Consider the following 22935-nt stretch of genomic DNA (forward strand, 5'->3'; position numbering starts at 1 on the left):
AAAAATTCGAGTTATAGAGTTTTCAACTTATAGAGGATTTCGACTTAGGCGGATTTTGATTCGACATAAAGAGTTTGAGGTTTGTTCTTATAAATTTTGAGTTAGAGAGGTAAAATAAATTAAAATTCAACTTGCAGAGGTCACAAACATGTTTTTATTTATTATAAATCAACATTATTTCAAATCATTTTAAAATAAAAAATATGGCATTAAAAAGTCAGTATTTTTTTGCTTTGGAAAATTTGGTTGTTCTCTAGCATTTTATAATCTATAAAGAGCAGAAAATTCTTCTTTTTCAAAGATACTGTTTTTTTTTAAACTTTCGTAAGGTATCCAATGCGGTTCTTGCCTTTTTGATGGAAACCCATGGAGCGCATGTACTATAATTCACGTCTTCTATGTCATCTTAATCATTAGTATCGGTTTTCTGAGCTACTGAATCGATGTGTTTCGTGAGTCATAAATTAATTATCGTATACTCCTAAAATGTTTTCTAAGAAACAATAGTGTACTTGCACTGTCGGCAAATTCTTAGTCGGTAACTTATTTTTGTTCGAACAATAGAGGTAATAAATTCCAAATCATCAAGTTATAAAGGTTGTAAAATAAAACGTTGCTATGTTCGAGATACAGAGGTCAAATTTGATTTTTCGAGTTATAGAGTGAAAATATGTACCAAAATGGCTTGGAGGGACTCTGTGATTATTTCGACTAACAGAGGGTCAAAATTTCAAGTAATAGAGGTTTTCGGGTTTGAAGGGAAGGGAACAAGACATTTTTTCGAGATTTGGAGGTTTTTGACTTATCGAGGTTCGACTTAACGAGGTGCTACTGTATTTTCATGTCGTATAGCTAATTATAAACATAAGTGTGATGTGAAACTAGCTGGATTTATTTTTACACACTCACAGTCTTATATTTTGTGTTAATGTTAAAATAGTATTAATAGTGTAAATCATAATATTTTTTCAAAGTTAAAAATATTTCCTTTTTTCTGATGGTGTTGCCATCGAATTAAACCGCGCTGTCGTTTCGTTCACAAAAAGTCATGTTATTAGGACCGAATATGTAGCCGCCTCAACTTACGGAAACGAGAGTAACCTGCGTTGTCTGTTAGTTATTATATAGTCGAATTTAACGTTACATGGAAATTGGAATCTAAATATATGTATACCTACTTATATTAAATCTGTAGAGGTCAATTCTGCACATGAAATATATTTCCTAAATAACTATCACGAGGTGATTAGAGATCGACATCGACGTCAAAAATGTTTGTCCGTCTGTCTGTCTGTATAACCGTTATAGAAACAAAAACTACTCGACGGATTTAAACGAAACTTGGTACAATTATTTTTCATATTCGTGAGCAGAGCAGCAACTCCATTTTTAAGCTTTCGTCGCGTGTGCAACCTTAAGGGTTAAAGCTACACAGAAATCAAGTATGAAAGAAATGTTCTCCATATTATATAAAAAATATCTCCCGACATCATAAATGTCTATCTTTTATGGTTGAGCTTAGGAGTTCAAAGCTTTCTGATTATATTTGTCTACTAGCTGTCCCCGCGACTTCGTTCGCGTGGAATAGTGACTATGGGACCTATGACCATGGGCTCAGGGTGGGGCAACAATAAAAAATCATTTTTATTTTCATGCTCCCACTCCCGCGCCCACTCGCACTCCCACGCCATATGCCACGTTCAGTCCCAATCCCACGCCCACGCCCACTCCCCTTCACAATTAGTACCTACCAGATCAAAGCCAGGGTAAGCGCCCCACCCAGCCCCACCGTGGCTACGCCCATGCTGAATTACTACTTAACATACAATTATTGAGTAAATACGTACTACCATAAATAATTAAAAGAATTGTTATTAAAATTTCTTACTAAACTGAGCTAAAAAACTTGCGTACCAAATTATTAAAGAAAATCAAGAAATGAAATGCCTAACCTATACCAAATAGTTACTACATATTGTAATTAAAAATTATGATTAGTATATAATATCGAAAATCAAAAAAGAAATGCCTAACTAATTCTACGTAAAATTTCTTTTAAATTATGTCATATTATTTTTTAGGAACCAGGGGGGGGGAGAGGAGCAAATTCTATTTCCTTCCTTTCTTAAACGGATGTTTTTAATAATCTATGGTGTAGCCAGTAGCCACTGATCAGCTTAATCGATACTCAGTTTTTATCAAATCCAGAAACAAATCCAAATTAGATCTTTCCTGTCTCACGCACGTAACTAAAGGCTGAAGAGAGAGAGAGCACGTAACTAAACCGTTTAGACGAAGAAAAGTGTATAGAAAAAGGAATAAATAATTTCATAAACTTCCCGACGATCTTTAAAAATAAATTATAACTTTCATTTTTTTCATTCCCACTTTTACCCCTATGTAGGTATAATAAGTGGATGAACCAATTTTGATACACTTTATCTAAGAACCAGCGTCGGAAAATATTCTGCCTAACAAAAAAAACCGCATCTAATTCGGTTTACCTGTTAGCCAGCTACGGTGCCATAGACAGACACACACACACACACAGAAATACATAGCGGTCAAACACATAACACCAGTCTTTTTGCGTCGGGGGTTAAAAATATAATACGACATAATTTAAAGGACATTTTATGTGGAAAATTTACCTATACACCAGGGTAGATAATTTTTGAAACAAAAAAAATCGCAGTAGGATGAAACCCATTAGAAAAGGATATGATAAAAATGTAAGGAAAAATAAATTACGGTCAATCGGAGTTCGGGAAGTGGGAGGGGGGGAGCTTTTAAGAGAAAAAAATGGTTTCTCTCGATTTCTCGATAATAATAACACCTGCTAATTTTTTTCTACATATTTTAATTGTACAGACATCACTTTTCCACAATTTTATTATATGTATTGATGATGATGATTGAGATTATAACACTCTTAGTCCGTTTTAATTTTTATTCACCCGCATCAGTGCCACCTAAAAAATCTTTATATATCGAAATTCGAGCAAAGTTAAGAAAATGAGAAATAAGAGTTCTCAAGGATCGTTAGAGATAAGAGGCTTACTATTGACCGAAAACAACATGTGTTATGCCGAACCTGAAACCGCTTCACAACGAGAATTGCGGCTCACAGCTGACCGCGAACGGCATGTACTATCCTGTGAGACCGAAACCTTCACTGAGGGTATATATAACGTCTCACAGCTGATTGCAAATGGCATATTGTACTATCCCGTGAGACCGAAACCCTCACTGAGAGGGAATTACGTCTCACAGCTGATCACGATCGTCATATTTTATCTCGAGAATTCTGAAACTTTTACTCAATATAAAGACCGTTTGACAAATAATAGGGTGCACCATAATATTATTCGATCTCTCGAAGATGAACATGAGCATAAGCAATGACTAGAGTAGGGACGCGAATATTACCATTATTTGAGACAAGAACGATTAATAAGTTTGTTTAATGAAAGATTAAGAATTGAAACTATTGGTCTCTTTAAACGGACGAATAGCGAGAGGCCCGTCTTATTGCAGACAGATTTCGACATAGTCTTAATGACGAGGTAAACATAGAAGATCAATCTACAAATTCGGTGGTGTGGTCCGACAAAATAATATAAAAGTGGGTTTGCTTATAACCTCACAATTGATTACAGATCATCTTCTGTATAGGCGATATTAACGTAGTATGTTCTTTTTGTAATGCTTTAAAGTGGAGTAAGGAGTCGGCTTTCGTTTGAAGATACGCCGGAACCTTTGAAATCACTACTTTTAAGTTTTAGAGGAACATGTGCAATCTAAACAGTTCTTAGACAATATTAGCTCTTATAGTATTGCGTTTTAAATGATCCTTTGGTGCTCAACAATTATCAGATGCTCCTTTCATTCTTACTTTTAAGATACAAGGTCAAGTTTATCATTTGATAGGATCCCTTTTGCCTGAAGGCCAACCTAAGTTTCTTTAAATATATTTTGTATTCGACTACGACGAATAATCGAATACAAGAAATCAATATTTCTCGAATTTAAAACTGAACTCATTTCACAATTTTAGAACATGTTAATTCATCAGGTTAATCCGTATATATGCGTTTTAAATCGACATTAGAAGCTTTTCCTCAAGATGGTGATATTAATATAAAATTGGTATAAATGCCGATAGACGGAAGTCTATCAGCACTCAGGAATTCCCTGAGCGTGTTATAACGCCCAGGCCGCAGTATTACAATTTTTCCTACAGTAGGGCGACGAATGTATTTTCGCATAGCAACGGAGGGGAACTCGTGGGGGGTAAAGTGACGCGGGCTACGTACCACAAACATGTTTAGTTTGTGGTACCGAGCGCGAAAGAAAGTCATCGTGTTTTTAGTAAAGTTACTATGTAAACTAACGTAATTTATTACTTAGGTACATATTCTATAATGGTGCGCTCAAACTGTTAATCTACATTTAATTTAGATTATTATTTTAATTACTAAGAAATGTAGAATTTAAATCACATTCATTCATGTTTTCCTCAGATATTCGATGTCTATGATTTTCGATGATTTTAAGATTTTCTTATCAGATTATTCAATTTTAATGTAGTTAAATTTTATAAGAGACAATTAAGAACATTCAAAAATAAAGTGTCACGTATTTTTTTTAAACGACGAATGACGAAAAACGACCGAATCGCGGACGAAGTCGCGGGCAACAGCTAGTATAATAATAAATAAACATACAACTTGTATACTGCAAAGAAAATTACTAGCAAAAGCTAGAATTCCTAAGTTTTCCATATTTAATTTAATCAGACGTCTTAGAAACCCCTTAATTATGGTAGACTAGCTTTCCGCCCGCGGCTTCGCCCGCGTTTTCAAAGAAAAACCCGTTCCCGTGGTATTTTCGGGATAAAACCTATCCTATGTGTTAATCCAAGTTACCCTCTATATGTGTGCTAAATTTCATTGTAATCGGTTCAGTAGTTTTTACGTGAAAGAGTAACAAACATCCATACATACAAATTTTCGCCTTTATAATAGTACTAGATTATATTATGGGAAAAGGTGGGTAGTAAAATAGGCTTATTTTATTTCGAGAACACCACCATTCACCTTACATGTGATCAATGTTATGTTGTATCTTCGAAATATACCCAAAAAACCTAAATCTACTTTGTTAAGACTTTTCAATGCAGATAGATGAATTGTCTACACGTTTTTGAAACATAATTAATTATAGGTCTATAAAATCCCTATCAAATAAACTTGCTGTGAACATTAGCAACATAAGTCCAAATATCGTGATTCCATCGACATTGATAAATCACGGAAGGCACATTAGGATAACATAAAAACAATGGAAGTCTTGATTGATTGTGTCGGAAGCTTATTAACTATGTTAAAAACCCATATCCTATTATATTGCATAAAATCAACATTTAAATGACTCGTTTGAACAATGAGCAATTACGTTTTGATAGATTCGTTATGCGTTGATTTGTTTTAAAACGACTGTTTTTAATTTTTACCAATTTGTGTTATGTTTCTCATATGTCGCTGTTAAATTGTAAACATCATTTATTCGCGATTTCGCGACTAACTATCGAAAAATTTTGATCCATAACATAGGTACAGCTTTTAATTTAATGAATTATTGTTCTGCAGATTACAACCAATCGAAGTTTAATTGTTTTTAATTTTATGTTAACATTATATATTATTTGGTGTGCTCTATCGCTCTATCAAAATACCAGAAAAATAAGAATGTAACAAAATACATTATTTCTGCATAGGTAAAAATTAAATATGGCCTTATCTATAAAATAATCTTTGCCTGGTAAGTGGTAACAACATAGATTCTTCACAATTAGGTAGATTAGATTCTTTAGGTATTAGCAAAACACAAAACCTAAGCCCATTTGTACATACGAAGATATCAATAACAATTAATTAATTAGACGATACGAGTAACAATGCATTGGAATCCTCTCCTTATTTATTGTTAGTGTTTTATTAAGAACGTCTAGAAGTTTCTCTAGAAAATGTTGCGGGTAAGTTGAAAAAAGTTTTGTCAGTTTGATAGTACATCTGGTTGCTTCTGAAGTAGTTTTGGCGTTGATTTTTATTTACTTTAGGCTTGAACATTGTATGGGATGTGTACTTTTAAACATTTTTTGTTGAGTCATAGTTTAATTAATTATTTTAATTTTATACCATTTCTCTAATTGCAATTATTTATCCTATTCGCTCTTCACTTGTCGCTTACGTATCTTTATTTTAATTTATCACATTTCAATATAATATAATATAACCAAAATTACTTAGAAAGGTAGAAAAGCCATGTTTTATAGTTAGTTTGTAGGAAGTTATATCTGGAACTACCGAATTGATATTCTTTCAGACGTTATCCCTGAGTGACATGGGCTAAATTTTTTATAAGTTACCAGGTCAACCTGCCAGAAGTCGGGCGACGAGTACCTACCTGTACGATACAATTTTTATAAAAATCTATAGGTACTAGCCTGCTTGACTTTGCCTGGTTGACTCGGTTGTCCTGGTTAAAAAAAATATGTGGGTTTCCAGTTATATAATAGCGTTTAAAATCGATCGATTAGATTGGACTAAAACAATAAAATAAAAAAAAATATAATCCTCTGTGTAATCTTATCTTAATATATATGTCGTGGCCATATCGTAGATTTGCTCATTTCATGAAATGGCCAATTTAGTTTGCCCGATTTGGTCATCCACGTTTGGCCAGATCGTATAAAATATGTTAGAGAGTCCAAAAACCATTAAAAATTTCAGAATATTTTAAGAACTTGTTTATTGTCATTTAAGTTAATGCCGCGGTAGCGCCGGCGAATACCAGAAGCGAATGGTTTTTTCAATAGAAAACAGTTAGGTTAGGTTAGGTTAGACTTTATAAACAACGCACGAGCCGAGTGAGCAAAGCGATGGTCGCATTTCGTGAAATGGCTATCCACGTTTGGCCATATCGACGATTTGGCCAAACGTGGATGACCAAATCGTGAAACGTTGACGATTTAACGATCTGGCCAAACTAAATTGGCCATTTCATGAAATGAGCAAATCTACGATATGGCCTAATCTCGTGTCACAATGTTTGTCCTCAATGGACTCCTAAACCACTTAACCGATTGCAATAAAATTCGCACACCATGTGCTGTTCGATCCAACTTGAGAGATAGGATAGTTTAAACATGTAGGTACCACGGGTCAAGCCGGGGCGGACCACTAGTATTACTATAATTCCTAAAGAAACATTGTATGTTCATAAACGAATTATTGTATTTTGTTCATCTGAAGTCCGTCAAACGGCTGTAAACGAGCGACTGACGATAAAACAACAATAAACACTATTAGGCATCCATTTTATTGCCACTTTTATGTGCCTTTTGCATTTTAAGTCTTGCAAGAATCTTCGTTTATTTGTCACAGGAAACCTTGACTGTTATCATATTTAATGTACCTATATTTAGTATTTTTTAAGAAAAGCCTACAATTTTTAACGACATAAATAATCAAAAACAATTACTAAGTACTTTAATAATTACATACAAGCTAACTCCACATGCATGAAAATAACGTTAAAAATAATAAATAATTTCTATACAAATCCATTTGTAAATATTCGAAATAAAACACGAACTTGATTTTATTTAGGTAACATACGAAAATAACATATATTTTATATAGTTTCAATGTAAAAGAGATATAATTATACAAATGTTGCCAGTAATTAAATTAAAAATACAATTATCACATGGCATCACGGCCAATTATATTGAAGACGAACCGGTCGGATCATCAAATGGGTTTCTAGTTCAATAACATTTCAACTATTTACAATCAAATCCTAATTAAGATGAGGTCAAAAGATGCGGTTTAGATGCATTCAAATATCACTCACAAGGCTGTGTAGTTGCTTTAAAGTTTTAAACGTCACCAATTAAAATATGTATATGGACATGGGCTTTTCAGAAAGCGAAAAAGAATCCTTACTATTTGGTTAATAAGTAATATTTTGATTGCTATAGTGTTATACTGTTTGTTTGCCCTTATTTCACGTCGCAACGAAGCGATCTTTAGATGATTTTTGTGACTGGAGAAAGAGGCTATAGAGAGACATAGACTTCTTTTTCAGCGGTGAAAAATCTCATTTCCAAGAGAATTTCCTTTCGCGGGCAAAAGCTTGTTAAAAATTTAAGCAACGTTTTGCGAAATCGGTTGATAAAGGGTTTAAAACGTGTTGTAGAGTAAAAGATGGATCCATTTATTTACTATCGTACTTGTACACAGTGTAATTAATTATTGTAGCGATCTTTCGAGACGACACCTGTTTTTGAATAAGATTGATGCCGCTATTTTATAGTACCTATAACAATAATGTTAAATTAAGAGACAAATGCTGCTTTTATAGACGCGCAGTCTACATAATCGATTAGTATATACTTACAAATGTGTCAAAATAATTTTACACAATCTATAATATTTATCAAGTGATGCATGCCAAAGTGAATTGAAAGTTAGAATGTACCTATATCACCCAAATTTTAGGACCACACACCACTAGGTACATATTTTTTTAAACTTTTTAAAAATAAGTTCTACATATTGTGTCTCGTAATATTTAAAAGACGCGCCCTTAAACCTCACTTTTAACGACTTCACAATGCATATAGATATACTTTGAGCACCACAATAATGTCAAGTTCGCACAAACAGGTTTTTACTGGCAACACGGTATTATTTAATCTGTGCGTTCATTTAATGGCGGGAAAAATGACGTAACGCAGATTGAGGACAGATGCAGATTATTTGAAGCCGCTGCATGTTGGAATGTAATTAAACATAATTCTATGAGTTTGATAAAGTAATCTTACAATAAGAAAAAACAATGGAAAAATATGTACGGCATATTAAAATAGTTTAACATAACAATTTATATTCCATATTCATTTAGGTATATGATATTCCAGATGTTTCAAAGCATAATATTTATAACACGTACGTTTTGTCTTATTGAAGTGAAAACTCCTTTTGAGGCGTTGGGTATTAAATCTTAAACTCGCGTCAGGACACGTGGCCATCGAAAAAGCGAAGACGGATTTTTTTTAGCCCTTATATTCCATGCGTAAGACGGATACCATTCCAAAATATCAAACATGCTGAACGTTAATAATCAAGTTTTCACTTCTGCCGGCACTCCCAGAGTGCAACCCGTCTTTTTTTTTATTTTAATGAATTTCTTTGTACTAAAGATAATGTTAACTACAACAATAATTAATTATTTTCAAATTTACAAAAAATTTTCGTTTGCATTAATAATAAAATTACAAACAAAGAATTTCGCTCTTTTATCATGACAAGGAAAAGATCACAGATTATGTAAGCACAGATTCACAATATTCAAGGCTATGGTCACGTCTAATTATGGCTTAGAATTTTCTACATTGTCTATTTGTGTTGCATTGTTCACATGACATTCATTTATATATTAATTATTTATGGTAAAGAATTTCATATTTATAAGATCCACAGAGAAACTTGAAGGAGACATTTTTTTTAACGTCGATGCTCCGAATATCTTTGTAAAAAACATTATGTAAAACTAATCCTATCCTTCCTACTAATATTATAAATGCGAAAGTTTGTGAGGATGGATGTATGTGTATATGGATGTGTATGTATGTTTGTTACTTTCACGTAAATACTACTGAACCGATTACAATGAAATTTAGCACGCATACAGAGGTTTTGGATTAACACAAAGGATAGGTTTTATCCCGGAAATCGCACGGGAACGGGAACTCTGAAAACGCGAGCGAAGCCGCACACGGAAAGCTTACTAGCGGAATTTTTACTTACAATGTTAAGTTGAGCTGGTTTATGCTGGTATCTGTAACAAAACTATTCATTAGTGACTATTTTATCGATTGTAAATTATTTTATAATAACTAAGAATATTATTGTTGTGAAATAAATGCACGTGGTTTTAATGATGATTTTATTATTCTTATAATGATTATTATAAGAATTGACATCACATTCAGTATATATAGCGGAAGGTTCTGCGCAATACTTTTGAATTATGGATGCAGCGAGATTTATTGGCCAATAAGAATACAGCCATTATTGTAGCGAACACGATATTTTAAACGTAAGTATAAATATAACGATATTTTTTTTGTACAAATACCGGAGAATGGTCGCTTAGTACCGAGTATTTTATTATCTGTGATAGAGATAAGGACAGCATCTGATCAAAATGCCATTTTTAAATGATCGAATTTTGTGTTGGTATACCACAAAACATTTATATTTATATTTCATGACAATTTTCACACACGGCACGATCTGATCCCATACTAAGCTTTCGCTTGTGTTATGGAAACCAGATGGCTGATAAACATACATATATAATTTTAAATAAATATTTATATAGATAATTAACACCCAGACACGGAGCAAACATCTATGTTCATCACACAAATATTTGCCCCGGCTGGGAATCGAACCCACGACCTCTGGCTTGGAAGGCAGGGCCACTACCAACCAAGCCAACTGTTCAGTCAAACATGACGGGTCTCTACCATTAATAGGTACCTCTATACGACCCTAAACATATTAGACGACATAAATGCATCACAAAAACCCAAGGTTGTCATATTACATAACCTCAATGTTCACTTATCGAAGAGCTGTTAATGCGATAAATAACGTTTGGCGCCATTCCAATGCCGACCAATCACGGCCAGGACATTGGCACCCGTTGACTACTTCCGACATGTATTGGTGTTCCGATGTCTCATTTGTCATGCAGGAATTTGCAATACATACTGGGTATTGAAGGAGATTCGCTAGTTCTTTTTATTCTAGGTGACAAGCAGATATCCTATCAGATAAAGATAATTTTGTAGCTTTTGTAGAGCAAGCAAAGCTGTTTGAACACCTCATGATAAGCGGTCTCCAACGTCTTGAGCAGGCGTAAAATTATGTTTATGGGATTTAAAACGCGATTTATATTAACGCGATTTTAATTTTTAACCCGTTGTTTTGGAATAATATACAGCCAGCGTTGTCACGTTAAAGTATTTATTTTCTAAGTGAGTATGACACCTTGTAAAGACCTAATGGCTATTTTCTTGAAACATTATTATACAACTTCATCAATTTATTTGGCAGCAGAAGGCTGCAAAGTTTATACTTACAATCCATTGTCAATAAAAAATCACTGAGTCTTACGACAGAGCATTACATTTATTATTAACTAGCTTCCGCCCGCGACTCCGTCCGCGCGGATGTCGGTCTTCGCGTGGATGGTTTATTTCTCCATTTTGAGTAACTCTGACAATGACATCTTATAAATATCTATTGGACCCAAATACGGCTAGGCCTATAATAATACGCAACGTGTGTTCGCGGTTCTACAGAACAACGTCTATGGATAAAACTGAAAAATTAAGATTAATTTTTTTTTACGTATTTTTCCAGGATAAAAAGTATCCTATTTTACGCCCAGGATAATAAGGTATAATTATACCAAGTTTCATCGAAATCGAACCGTTAGTTTTTACGTGATGCCTGAACATACAGACAGACAGACAGACAGACAGACAGACAGACAGACAGACAGACAGACAAAAATTTTTTTAATCACATATTTGGGTTTGGTATCGATCCAGTAACACCCCCTGCTATTTATTTTTTCAATATTTTCAATGTACAGAATTGACCCTTCTACAGATTTATTATATGTATAGATAAGATAGTTAAACATTCTCAGACTTCCACGCAAAGTTTGATATTAAATCTTAAATTACTCAAGTTTAATAACATGTTGAGATGAAGTTTTATCTTTCGATATTGTTATGAAAACTTTAACGACGTTTCCCTCGAGATTTAATACATTCCTCTATATTTAATTGTTAAGTATAAAAATATCAGAAGGCTCTGTTTTAAATCAATCCTATTCATACATTCTTTAGAAGAAATGATAAGAAAAAAAATTGTGCGTGTACTAGAGTACACACGTAAGAAGTGAAACTTTTTTATGACCTTATTTTTCAAAAAATAATTTACTATATGCAACTTTACAGAAATACGTCGAATCACGCGTGGTAGGGATAAGAAAAAGATGGCGCGTAACGGAAAAATGTCACGCGTAACGAAAATAAAGAAGTTTCACTTCAAAAAACAACGGAAAATAACGTAAGTAAAGAGTTACAGCACGCAGTTGAGTCATATTTAATAGTTTGAAGTTTCAAGAAACGAGGGCAATATTTAACACCATGTGTACCGTGTATGTATGTTTATCTATTATGCCATGTAAGCTCAATATTATCATAAGTCGATTAAAATGACAAATTACCAAAAGCAGTTACGTTACATCAAAATAAGCAGGTATATAAATTCTACCTATGTGTTTACAAGGTAGAATTTTTCAGTCCCCACTTAGATTTGAACTCATTTAGTATTTATGAAAATATACTGAAATATAGCCCATGTTGTAACGAACTTAACAATTTTTTCTTTCATAATTTTTATCGTATTTAAAATTATTGAAATTTATCGGTCAACTATTTTACAATTTCAGCGTTGTTGCCTTGTTATTTATTAAAACAAGTTTAATTTACAAAACAGTGAATAAGTGTGAAGTCCGGTCTATTGTTACATAACTCTATATACAGGGTTACTTGTAAAACACCAGCAACCTCTCAGGGCAAGATAGCTAACATCATAAGTAACAACATTTGTTCTACGACTTTTGGCATAACGCAATACATTATTTTTAAATGATTTTTTTAAAGTTTTTATTGTACTCTCCTAACATTTTGTAAGTCTATGTCATTATCGAAAGGACGACGCGACGCCTCCTTTCCCCTCTCGTTCGCTTCTTGTTTACGTAATTTTTGGGATGCGCGTAGAGTTTATAATATTCAAACGGAAAATTAAATGAATATTTTATATTTATTTTTGTATGAAAATAAAATCTAACAAATTATCAAAAGTCGTAGAACAAATGTTGTTACTTATGATGTTAGCTATCTTGTCCTGCGAGGTTGCTGGTGTTTTACAAGTAACCCTGTATAGTAGAATGCCTTACGCAAATTAGGAGCATAATAATCAATAATGCATACATATTTGAATGTTGACTCTAGTTTGCTAAATATAGTGTAAAATTACCAATATTTTGCTTTCTCTGTTGATTTTAATCGCGTTTTAAAATTATAATTGGCACTTTTACATAGTTACTTTACAAATCTCTGGAATTTAAATTATTTGGCATAATACTTGTTATTAATAAATGTCCTTTATTGAATTTGTCACAAAACTTCTTGTTTACAGAAAATATCTTTTCAGTTTTATTTAACCTGAATCGGAGTCCTAGGAATATCTTTTGTTCGCAATTAATACTACTATAACTTCAACTATAACTTCAACTCTATTCACTAAATTGGGCTAATTTCAAACGTAGTGTTAAATAATTCAATAATAAAAAATAACTACGCACCGATACGAATTTTCTAAAATTTTAAAACTTTCCATTCAAGATTAATCCATTCATAATAAAATTATGAAAAAAAAATACATGAATACTGATACATATTATAACATACTTCTATTTATTTATATGATACAAAACTCCTTACACGTTGCCTACGAGTTCTTTGTGAAAAAAATAATATCAAATCATTTTCATACTAAAATTGTATTTTCCATTCGATCAAACAGTATGGGAGAACTTTCTTATACATTGTATCATTTACATACATATTGAAAACATTTAAAAGTATTACGAAACCTTACAACCGTTTAAATGTAATTATAAATGTATTTTACATTTATAAGAATATGTATCTTCATGTAGAATATATTTTAATACTTATTGTTTAAGGTCTAAGTACCTATATGCATTTTCGTGGGATATTTTATAAAAAGTGTTATCAACGTAGTTTAAAACGTAAAAAGGCAATATGTTTGTGTTTATAAGGCATTTTAAATTAACCTAGTAATTTGATGTGACGATGCCTCAAATATTTGCCAAGTTCGTCCAATTTATGAATATTTGCAGGGAAAAACTATTTGTAAAATGTGAAATGTCATCCTACGCTATTATTATTTACTGGCTGTGCCCTGCGGTTTTACCCGCATTACTCTGCTGCTGTTGGTCTCAGCGTGATGATATCACTACATAGTATAAAACAAAGTCGCTTTCTCTGTCCCTATGTCCCTATGTCCCTTTGTATGATTAAATCTTTAAAACTACGCAACGGATTTTGATGCGGTTTTTTTTAATAGATAGAGTGATTCAAGAGGAAGGTTTTAGTATATCATTTATTAGGTTTTAGCCGCGGGCGGTAAGCTAGTATATGTATATAGCCCATTTATACATATTTTTCTAACACCGAAAGAATTTTTCAAATCGGACCTGTAGTTGCTGAAATTAGCGTGTTCAAACAAACAAACAAACTCTTCAGCTTTATAATATTAGTATAGATTATCCACTAAGGTGGGTGACCAGCATTAACATAAATTGATGACTAATTTATTGAATGGAATGTCTTTATGACAAAAACAGTCTCCATTATTTTCAGGAAGTGACACCAACCGTCAAAGGTGACGTATCTTGTTTTATCTGTGTAGAAATGTCCGCCATTTTGATATTCTATTGTGTTCATATCTGATGTGCACTTCCGCTTGTATATTGTTTCGTATGTCAAGGCCACGTGTATTGATTGCCTTGAATTTTTTAATAATTAACTTTAATATTATATTCTTCGTGCACGTGGTTCAGCTGTTGACCTCTAGAGCTGAGTACAAAGCAAATTCGTGTTTAAAAATGTATAAAATCATTAAATACTTAAAATACAAATAAGTAATGGAAAAAATCAAAATTTTTCCTGAGTACTTAATTAAGTTTAAGCACGACTAATTGTTTTTAGTGATGGATACAATTATTTCCTAGTTCATATTATTTTATGAGGACATAATAATAAATTTTTGTATTAAAAAATTAAAGCATATATTATTTATTTTGTATACTTAAACAGTTTTCAAGAAAACAAGTAAACAGCTGATTTTAATAAACTGCCTATGGATAGGTACATTAAAAGGACTACCTATGGCTACTTAAAGTCACGAAAACGAAACTTGGAGGTGAAATTGCAGCGACAGTTTAGACTCCATAAAATATACGCAAGCGAAGCCGCGGACTAAGTAGGTATAAGTAGGTATATAATAGTTTTAAAAGTATAAAAGCTTGCTATTATAAATTAAAATGTTCGTATATTGAAATTTGAAAGTCTCCATGAAAAGTCTAGATAAAATTAAGCAAAAACAGATTTTCATTCACGCCTGATGAATTCCGTTCTTTGATAGGTTATATTGTTATCATGTTCGTAATTGGGTCGCAGGAATTTTCACAGAATAATTTTTATTACCTATTTGATCGTTTATATGTATATCTTCACCACCATTTTTATTGAAATTGATATTTTGGTTTTTATGGCATTCAAATGCTTTATAAATATAAATTTATAAAGAATAGAAAAAAATATACCATTTTTATTTTTTTAAGTCTTGGTAAAATACCTATATAATTTTTCCAACTATTAATTTCCATTTACATTTGGTTGATTGGATTCTAAAACGTTAATGACGAAAGACGAAATAAACATACGTTGTGAACAATTTTAGTTTGAATAATTTTTTAATTTACAGTCATATTGTGATTGAACTCTGTCATTTCTTTCACGTCCAAATTTAATATTTTCAGACATATAAATCTACATAAACACTTTACTTGAATATATTTGCACATCCAATTTTATCACATTGAAAATATCGCCATTTTGTATCTCGCGCCGAGATCGTAAACGGGCAACCCTGGCGAGGAAATAATATAAAAATATTTTATTGTCCATGGATAGAAACCACTCCGAGGTTTTATACTATCGCGGTTTATTTGACGTTTATGTATTTTTCCTTTTATATAGAAACATGTACTTCGAATCATGGACGTATAAAAAAAGACGGACGCCGTATTACGAACAAACAACGTGAAGCCACCATAGTAAGCTAGCGATTGTGTAAAGACAATAAACACGCACACACTCTCACCATAGTAAGCTAGTCGGCCGCCATTACGTCGTGAACTACCGACTGATTAACTGCGTCACTGTTCCACAAAAAATATTTAAAATGCCGTCTTGCGTGGTTAAATGGTGTCGCAACAGTACAATTTTAAATAACAAAACACAAGGGATTACATTCCACAGGGAAGCAAGTTATTTCTTTTATGTTTTAATGACAAAATTATTACGGCAAAATTTATAGAAAAAAATACAGCCGCCATTGTCATCAACACAGCTGTTGCCATGGCAACTTGGCACACACACATGGATGTTTCGCCGCCATTACTAGGCTTCACTCAATGTTTAGGCGATATACCGTCCGTCTTTTTTTATACGTCCATGCTTCGAATATTGAAATTCGTTGGCGCTGCGTTTTCGCGCCAATACTCCTTTATATTCGCACAGATAATACAGATAGCGATGTATTACGAGCTCAATTTAAATAATTGGTTCTAATCTCTAATAATAAAATATTTATTTGTTCTGGCATTGTTTTAATAACATACACGCTTCATTACACAAACAAACACATACATTCAAATACGCTTCCTTAAACCTATTTAATTAAGGGCCGACTTTTCAATCCCTGGTTAAAACTTACCCGTCCAATAAAGTATTACACGATAATGTTAAAATGTCACCTGTAAACTGTCAATTGCATGCAATAGGAATACATTTTGAAATGGTAGTTTAATACGTTATTCAACGAATAAGTTTTAACCGAGGAATTAGGATTGAAAAATCAGCCCTAAAACCAATAATAACCGAATAACATCAATAAACGGATATATAATACACACATAATAGGCAATTAATTCGTTTTATGAGTAACTTGTTGGCAGCCAGCCGTATTTTATTTGGCAGAGCGGAACATTGAACTTTTCCCATTTAAAATTCAGTGAGCACTAAAAAAATAGTAATAAGCCGCAGTGTTTCAACCAAAAAGACGTGCATTTGTAAATTTTGCTTTAGAACGCATTCGTGGGTGAATTAAAGCTTGTTTGAGATAATTAAAATGAATTCGCGGTATATTTGTTACTTTTGCATGAATTATTTGAAATGTTTGGTGGGATGTTGAATGATTTCTGAAAAATGCGTAGATTTTTACTACTATTTGTTTGTAGTCGTGTAGTACTTAAGTATAATAAGTATGTATTATACATATAAATATTATTTTGCATCTGGTAGACTGCCTGTTGCATCGTAGGTCCCTCTTTAGTGTCATTTTAAACTACATAGGTAATCTATCCATCTTTTGTGACGAAGCCAATCTAAGAAAGTTTCAGCCAGTATGTTTTTATATTTAGTATTTAACTATATACACTAAAATATTTTACTTGCTGAAAAAGAAAAAAAACTACCTAACGAACCATGATTTCTCTTTCATGCACATCATACAATCTTTTCCCTTGATTTACTCCCCCTAACATACTTGTCAAGTTTGTTTTTAACGTTAAAGGTAACTTATAAATGAATATAAATTATATAAACACTACTATTTGAATTATTTAAATACAATCAAATGTTACTAATCAAAGCGTTTGAAATCAGTATCGGTAAATATCAAAATCGGTTACATAGATGCAATGCGAAGCTACAAGCCAGACATGATATTATTGCCTATCGTATGTTACTCTGCAATTGAAAATGCATTCTATATCACATAATATAGAGTCTCTTTTTGAAAGAAACTAATTCATATTTTATAGTTTTCTGTGATCGAAAATTTCCCGCTCATTTTCTTTTATCTATGTTTCGGGATGCAGGTCGTTGCTCTTAGTGAGATATAAAGTCGAACAATATTTGAATGAGGGCTATAAAATTTATTTTAACATTTTTATAGGTATGGTTTTGGAAATATGGTATAGGCGTGATAATCTTATATATAAAAATGAATCGCAAAATGTGTTGGTAAGCGCATAACTCGAGAACGGCTGAACCGATTTCGATAATTCTTTTTTATTATATTCCTGGAAGTACGAGGATGGTTCATATGTAGAGAAAACTTAAACATGTACCACGGGCGAAGCCGGGGCGGACCCCTAGTACATAATACAAATAAGCAGACAGACTAATTTTACGACTAGGTAAATATACTTATTATCAGAAAGAATAAGTGTGAACAAATAAAAAAAAAACTTATTTTTTTTCAAATCACCAATCTTAATATACCTATCTAGTTATACCTACTCAATACACAGTCCTACAACAAAATTATAGTTACATGAAAAGTGAAATACGAAATTAAATTAATTTCAACTCATTATCATCACAATTCATTAAAGACCAAGCAAATATTACTACCTACCTATAAATGTTAACGTCTAGTCTGTCAATCACGCAGCTTTATTGCACCCTACAATACAATCATTTTCCCGAAATTGCCTGACAAAATCTTGTGTTGGCAACACTGCCAAACGTCGGCTAGGTGTTGCCGTGTTGACACCGCTTTGAGAGCGTTGTCAATCGACTGCACTACGCTATATCACGGCTTGTCTTTGTTTTGAGCTGAATGGACTGAAATCTCCCCGGTTTTCAATAAAAAAATATGTAGTAATAAAATGAAACGCTTCTTTTTTCAGTGCTGTATTCTCTATTGAATATTTTTTATTTTACTTTTTTCCGTTTGGTAAAAGAGTGACATTTTTTTGTTTGAAAAGAGAATTACAAAGACAAAATCATAGAGTGAAACCATATTTTTGATATTATAATAAAAGTTTTCTATAGGTATGTATTTCTGTATTCACACCCTGACACACAAATACATATCGAAAAAAACTTAGGTATTCTAATATCTCTTATACCTTGAATAATATAAGAAGCAAAATATCTAATTTAAAATAGCACAGCCTATTGAATATAATTTTGTGTACAAAGAGAATGACCATGGCTCAGTCTAAAACATCTTAACAAACAGATTGAAACAGGTCAATGTAAAATACATGTTTCAATATGCAAAATGTTTACTAGCAATTATCCACGACGATGTCTGTGTTTTGTTTAAAAGTTATTCTTCAAAAACAGAAGGAAAAACAATTTAACGCATATAATATCCGTGAAATACGTTTAATTATACCTAAAAACGAGTTTTCTTAAAAAAATGTTTTAAGTAATCTGCGTTAACTGGTCTTAGTTACAAAAACAGGATTCTTAGTCTGTAAAAAACAGGATTCAAAATAAATAAGAGTAATATATTTGTGGTTTTCGGTTATTATTTTTTTAACCACACGCTCATACATTTTTATATGCCTTCTAAAGCTAGTTCATAAAAAATCCCTTAAAACTAAAGCACTAAAACTCAAAGTTCATTGCAAACAGGATCTATCCAGTGCATTTAGAGCCAAAAATCTTATTCAATTCAAATAGAAAATCCACATGTGCGGTGTGCCCCATTTCCCTTTCACGGGAACCCGAGGTCGTTTGGAATACGTTAATTTTTTACGCAAACATGCGGAAGGATTATACATATTATATTACATATTATACGCGGGTACACGCTTTATGCTCGTAGATGTGGAAAAGATGTGTTGCTTTAATTATTTTCTTAATTTACTTCCATTACAGAAAATAATAAATGTAACGACGTCTAAATTACACTGATTACATTGCCTTAATTTTTAACCGACTTCAAAAAAAAGGAGGAGGTTATCAATTCGGCCGGTATGTTTTTTTTTTTTTTTTTTTTTATGTATGTGTCACGGCTAAAGGTAGGTGAGAACATAAACTTAAGATTAGCCGGCTAAACTTAGGTTTATTTTCGACGAGGTGTTAATGTTAGTTTGTTCTATCTTTAGCCGGCTAAACTTAAGTGTAACCGCAGGCCCGTGGCTAAAAATGTCGGGGTGGGTAGATTTGGTTAGCGCCGGGCCGGTGGAGGGCTTGAGGGGCCCGCACAGTGCCAGAAAACACTCGCCCTGTTCCTTACATGTATTATAGTAACCTACCCACCCCGACTCAGGGCAGAAAGCTGGTGGCTAGGTTAGGTTACGTTAGAACTCTTAAGACCCGCACGAGCCGAGCGAGCGCAGCGAGCGTGCTGCGGCAGCAGCCGGCGAAGTACCAGAAAACACTCGCCCTGTTCCTTACATGTATTATAGTAACCAAATCTACCCACCCCGACATTTTTAGCCACGGGCCTGCGGTTACACTTAAGTTTAGCCGGCTAAAGATAGAACAAACTAACATTAACACCTCGTCGAAAATAAACCTAAGTTTAGCCGGCTAATCTTAAGTTTATGTTCTCACCTACCTTTAGCCGTAACATATGTACACCGATTACTCCGTGGTTTCTGAACCGATTTACGTGATTCTTTTTTTGTTCGACGCGGGATGGTGTCGAATTGGTCCCATAAAAATTTTATTCGGATAGGCCCAGTAGTTTTTATTTTATGAGCATTTTTGTCTGTATTTGTAAATGTTGCAAGTGCAAGTTTGAAGTCGGTTGTTTTTATAACGCAGTTATTGACTTGTTCTTTACTTAAAAGTTAAATGTAAAGAATGGTATGAAACATAGTTTACTGATGGGCCATGGCATACGATTCTAGATATATATTATCATCTTGTTTGAGATATGCAAAGAACATAACACGTAAATAAAAATAACTTCCGTTAAAAATATCTTAGACATCTTTTAGACACCGGTAGCACACTGAGCGCACTTTTATAATCTGTTTATATTATTTTTAATCTGTATGTGTATATTTTTTTAAATTAAAATTTTCTCACACATTGGGGTATATAGATACTCCTATCTATGCTCGTATCTTAATACTATTATAAAGGCGAAAGTTTGTATGGATGTATGGATGTATGGATGTTTGTTACTCTTTCACGTAAAAACTTCTGAATCGATTACAATGAAATTTAGCACACATATAGAGGGTAACTTGGATTAGCACATAGGATAGGTTTTATCCCGGAAATCCCACGGGAACAGGAACTATGCGGGTTTTCCTTTGAAAACGCGGGCGAAGCCGCGGGCGGAAATCTAGTGTGTAAGTATATAAGTATAGCTTACACAACTTTCAATATCATTAAAATCCGATATGAAAACTCCGTCTATAATCTCGCATCATTTATACAAGTGAAATTCATATCGAGATGCACTGGATCATATGGAACATTAAATAATATCCAATTTTCATATGAGTTTCTGTGTATCTGCGATTTTAATATTTTCAAACGCATTGCTTTTATAGGTTCATGTATTTGATTTTATAGTGATGTTTGGCTGAACTGAAAAGTATTATGTTATACAGTATACTAGCGGTCCGCCCCGGCTTCGCCCGTGGTACATGTTTACGTTTTCTCTACATAAGAACCATCCTCGTACCTACTTCAAGGAATATAATAAAAAAAAGAATTATCGAAATCGGTTCAGCCGTTCTCGAGTTATGCGCTTACCAACACATTTTGCGATTCATAAAAAAGAATTATAGAAATCGGTTCAGCCGTTCTCGAGTTATGCGCTTACCAACACATTTTGCGATTCATTTTTATATATAAGATGTAACATTTGGAAGAATATTTTACATATTTCAACCTTTAGTACCTATTTGTAATTACGGAGAAAGAAATAGATTTTCATAGAGACAATGTTTCTTTAGAAACTTATTTCTCAACTGGCGCCATTATATTATGTTGCATTAGTTAAAACAAATTAAACTAAATTTAAGTTTGAATCAAGGAGTAAAATCCCCTGTATCCTAAGGTATACAGCGCATTCATTAAACATCTGTTTCACTGATCCAATTTTCATTACAGGAAAACATAATATAATCAAACATCTGTTACTGAGACTTATTTCATTAGTATCCACATGGTTTCAAACTTTCAAAGCTACCTCTAGTTTCTATATTGATGTGTTTTCTAACCATTCTTCCACTGAGGTAGCTAGCTACTAGTTATTATTCTGTGACTGAGGGAAATAAAAGAAGATACACTGTACCACACGTAATGTAACTTCTGGCTTCTGGCTTCGTCCCTCGAGCAAAAATATAACCAATATTATGGTACTTGTAGTATATTATACTAGACTCTAGTGAACCATAAATCCTAGTTCCTTGTTACATTACAACCAATAATAAAGTGAGCTATCTACCATTAAATCAGCATGCGTCTTTACTTCGCTCTTTTTCTCTTATCGAAACTAGAACTCTTGCTCACCGAATCTTCTAGAAATTCAACTACTATTTGTTCTACTTCTTTTTCTTCTTCTACTCCTTTCACCTGTCTTATCAGAACTCTCAATCGAAAGTGTTAGAAGTACAATGCAATTGCGCAATGCAGATCAATTTCATAGTTACAAATAACTGTAGTTCAACGGAGCGCCTCCAAACAGCTTGGTCCGCATGAATAATCCAGAATTCTGCGATTTACGGCGCACCGTACAACTGGGCCTTGAATATATTTATAAGCTTTTAGGCTTAAACGGTCAAAATCGCTTTTGTATTGCCGTTTCTTTGAAAGGTGTAGGGGAAAATGTTTATAGTTCTTTCGAGTGCGTGTAGGATACTTTCTTGTTACTTTAACTTATAAAAGTAGCAATAATGGTTTATCATACGTATTATTTTTACATACTGCATGAATGGCAAATATGATTTAGAATTTGTAGTCTTCTTTTATATGTTACCTATTATTTTGAATTATCTTAGCATTGGCACAGAATAATAACTAGTAGCTTGGCATTGGGTAAAAATTAACCGTATCGGTTACAGTTGTGTAGTTGATGATTTCCTGCAAATAGTTGATTTATATATTTTTAAATCGTAGACAACATATTCATATTC

General features: G+C 33.0%; 1 protein-coding gene and 1 long non-coding RNA gene across 2 annotated transcripts in view; one reads left to right on the forward strand and one right to left on the reverse strand.

Annotated features, from left to right (window-relative positions):
- LOC149901424 (Ig-like and fibronectin type-III domain-containing protein 2) overlaps positions 1-22935 on the reverse strand; it is a 158719-nt gene that overhangs the window by 84161 nt on the left and 51623 nt on the right. The gene's annotated exons all lie outside the window — the stretch shown is intronic.
- LOC149901427 (uncharacterized) lies at positions 447-843 on the forward strand. Its single transcript, XR_016457706.1, has 2 exons — positions 447-508; positions 598-843. It is a non-coding gene; the product is annotated as an uncharacterized LOC149901427 (long non-coding RNA).

Source organism: Colias eurytheme, chromosome 17 (genome assembly GCF_061535395.1).
Source record: "Colias eurytheme isolate Ceu_HAF_F1 chromosome 17, ilColEury1 Martin Lab GWU primary, whole genome shotgun sequence".
Taxonomy (NCBI): Eukaryota; Metazoa; Arthropoda; class Insecta; order Lepidoptera; family Pieridae; genus Colias; species Colias eurytheme.